General features: G+C 38.5%; 1 protein-coding gene across 8 annotated transcripts in view; it reads left to right on the forward strand.

Annotated features, from left to right (window-relative positions):
• LOC111875288 overlaps nucleotides 1–4,032 on the forward strand; it is a 65,594-nt gene that overhangs the window by 57,334 nt on the left and 4,228 nt on the right. The gene's annotated exons all lie outside the window — the stretch shown is intronic.

The following is a 4,032-nucleotide window of genomic DNA, read 5'->3' on the forward strand; positions in this document are numbered from 1 at the left end:
TTTACCGTGTCTCACGGTGTTGTCGCTTGCAGATTTACTTATACTTTTTCTTCAACCCTGAAGATGGGGGCGATACGTTCCTCCGAAACGTCGGTTAACACCACATATACACGGTGCCAAATCCCAGAAGACTGCTTTCTTCATAGTCACCGCCGTGAAAGCCTCAAATCTTACGCTTTCTGTTATGTTTCATTTAAACTCTTGGGACCAAAGAATATATTCTCGACTCTTTCTTGTATGTCCATTGGGCCAATCCCCCATGAACTCCTCTTAAGTGTGTTATTTTTATACACAGAAACACTGAAAACGTATAGTTACAATTTCCTGGAACTTTTGAATTATAGCAACCCTTGAAAGAATATAAATTACAGTGGTAACATGCTTTTGTCCAGGCAGAATAGAGAGAATAACAAGAAAAATCATGAGATTCAAAATATTGACAAAAATCTTGCCTGTAGGATGTGTTGGTGCTTGAGAATTAATTGTTCTGGGAAGAACATAGATTGAGGGAGTTAGAGAACTAAGTGCGTAGGAGGAAAAATTGACAAGGGGTTGGAGAGAGTTGTATGAGGAGGAGCTTCATAATTTGCGATTCCCTTTATACAGGGTGGCCAAAGAGGAAAGATCAGTATTTTGGAGGTCATAGTATTGGTCAGTCTAAGCAAAAAGAGTGTATATGTACGAGGTGTTATAGGAAAGTACTTGGAGTGCTGTAGTTGTAACTGCCTTGGTGAAAGGAGGTGAGAAGGGAGGCCAAGGTCACAATTCTGGAAGCCAATTGCAACGGTTTGCCATGTGGCACCACACTGTTGAACATTCGTTGTTTTACGGGAGTGTTTTTTCAACTTTGTGTTTTATCTTGTCTGTGATGGTAGGCAAAATATAGCAGCAGTGTGTCTGCATAAAGTTTTGTGTGAATCTTGGCAAATCCAATACAAAAGCTCTTGGAATGATTCATGAGGCTTTTGGAGAACTTTCTTTAGGCTTGACAGTGGTTCTTGAATGGAATTCATGTTTCAAGGCCAGTTGAGCATCAGTTGAAGTTGACAAACGTTGAGGGCGACTAGGCACCAGCAGAAAGACAGAAAATGTTAAAAAAAAACTCTAGAAATCATCAATGATGACCGTCTCCAAAGAATCCATGATGATGTAGACACCGTTGGGATCAGTTATGGAGTTTGCCAGATATTAACAAAAAATTTGAACTTACAGTCATGTTTTCCATTTATAATGCGACAATATTAATTTAACAACATTAATTCACACTTAATTCAATAACTGTTTGTTAAATGTTTAAAATGTCAGTAAATGTATTAAAAATATATGTACAATTGGTGTTTATGCTACATGCTTCAACCACATAGGGCTGTCTTCATGCAACACTACTTTTAAAGGAGTCAACTGCACTTGGTCAATAGTATTCATTAAGGGCTGATGTTATTGTTATTATTAACTTTTTTGTATTCTGATGTTGTTGGATTTTCTTCCTATCTTATATATTGTGGCTGTTTTCGTGTTGAAGAAGTTAATAATAGACGATGTGCCTTAATGAATACTATTGACCAAATGCACAGTGCAGTAGACTCCTTTAAAAGAAGTGTTGCATGAAGATGGCCCTATGCGGCTGAAGCATGTACCATAAACACCAAATGTACATATACGTAGGTCATACTGAAAGTCATGAGCAACAATTTTTTCTAAAGTAGCATGCTTTATTATTGACAAACCAAATACACCACCTCAATCTACAGACCTTTCTTTATTTTTCCACATAATCGCCACTTCTTTGTACACATTTCTCCCAGCATTCTGGGAGTCCGAAAATTCCCCTTCTCTAAAATTCCGTCCCAGCCATCTGAAGACACTGACGCACTGCTTTTTTTAATTCAGCATGTGTATGGAAGTGTGTGCATGGGTGCGAGCAGTGTTCGAAGATGGGTCAAACATTTTAAAGATGGGAACACCAGCATCGAAGATGAGCCTCGGAGCGGTCGTCCTTGAACAGCCTCAACTGAACGCAGCAAGGAAAGAGTGGATGAGATCATTCAATATGACAGGCATGTGACTGTGGACACAGTAGCCTGAAAACTTGGAATAGAGCACAGTGCAGTACAGGAGATGATTGAAAGCTTGGGCTATAGCAAAGTTTGTGCTCGTTGGGTCCCGCGGTTATTGACTGAAGACCACAAAGGTCACATTGGAAGCAATTGCAAAGATGGGGTGGGAAGTTCTTCCACACCCTTCCTATAGCCCTGATCTGGTACCCTCCGACTACCATCTTTTCGGATTTGTGAAGGGTCAGCTGCGTGGACGTTTTGAGACAAGGGAGGCAATTCAGAAAGCAGTGCGTCAGTGTCTTCGGATGGCTGGAACAGAATTTTACAGAAGGTGAATTTTCAAACTCCCAGAATGCTGGGAGAAACGTGTACAAAGAAGTGGCGATTATGTGGAAAAATAAAGAAAGGTCTGTAGATTGAGGTGGTGTATTTGGTTTATCAATAATAAAGCATGTTACTTTACAAAAAATTGTTTCTCATGACTTTCAGAATGACCCTCATATTTTAATACATTTACTGACAGTTTAAACATTCAACAAACAATTATTTAATTAAGTGTGAATTAATGTTGGTAAATTAATATTGCATTATAGAGAGAAGAGAAGAATATAACTTATACGTCAATGCAACAGGATACTGAAATATAATATTAGAAAATTTGAACATTCACCGCTTAGCTCATTCATCACAGCAACACTCCTGCCCACACTTTCCTGAAAACCACAGTGTTTATGACTAACAACAGCATGGTTATCATTCCCCATCCTCCATACTTGCTGGACTTAGCCCCCTGTGATTTCACTTTGTTTCCAAAATTGAGAATGAAACTGAAAGGATGACGTTTTGAAACAGTGTCTGACGTCCAAAGAGAATTGCAAATGTCACTTGACAGCATTAAGGAAAATGTTTTCCATGGTGCTTTTGAAACTTGGAAGAAATGACAGGATTGCTATATACATTCCAAAGGTGACTACTTTGAAGGAGATGGCAGCCAAAACTGAGTAAGATAATCCAGAATTTCTTTTTTTTACCTAGTCCATGAACTTTCCGTTACAACTCATACATGTGTCCTGTTCTGAATGTTCTCCAAGATAGAGTTGTTTCACTGTACAGTAGTACATCAAAATATACTCAGATGAGCCACACGCCATATCCTCACTTGAGCTGCAAAGTGCATTGATGTTGACGGTGGAATTTTAAAAAATGTATTATACTAGGTAAACTGAACTAACTTTTTCACTTAAACAATAAATACTGGCATTAGAAACAGTACTTAATATCTCTTTCTTATCAACAATGAGGACTGGGTTCATACATGTCAGGAAGGGGATCATGTGGAGGCTTTTCTGAATACAATGAATGCTTGGCTTCCATGGAAGACAGGGATTTCCCTCACAGGAGGAATGACTATTGGCTTGTGGAGAAGAGCTCCAGTGCTCGCAATGCAGTGATTTTTATCTTCTACTGATTTTCATGTAGCCAAATATTATTTCCTGAAAAGTAAAATCTTGAGCAGTTTCAAGCTGTGTAATGTCTTTCCATACTTGACATGTGAGATGATAAACTAATTTTACGTTAAATCATGGCAGCATAGTTCGAGTCTTGCTGAAGGTGCACAGTACAGTACAGTATAGTACAGTGGAAACCCTCATATATTAATTCGTTGGGGATTGATGGGTTTTGAACACTGGCTGAAGAAGCCCTTAAACTGAGGAAATTTAGGACTGAGATTATTGACTTGGGGTCATTTAAACTGAATGTTAAAGGAACGAAATCTTCAGTTGGGGTTCGACTATATGTATTGTTAAAGTTATATTCTTAGTATTGGTATTGAAAACTCGTTCATTACAACCTTTTCAGTTTGACGTAGTGCGAAATGTTTGTAATGGAAGTGTACCACATTACATGTAATGAGCGACCACAGTGATGATTTGATAAGGACTTGGTGATTTTACAGATCTCAGCAGATGTAGTG

This window comes from Cryptotermes secundus, unplaced genomic scaffold (genome assembly GCF_002891405.2).
Source record: "Cryptotermes secundus unplaced genomic scaffold, Csec_1.0 scaffold1406, whole genome shotgun sequence".
Taxonomy (NCBI): domain Eukaryota; kingdom Metazoa; phylum Arthropoda; class Insecta; order Blattodea; family Kalotermitidae; genus Cryptotermes; species Cryptotermes secundus.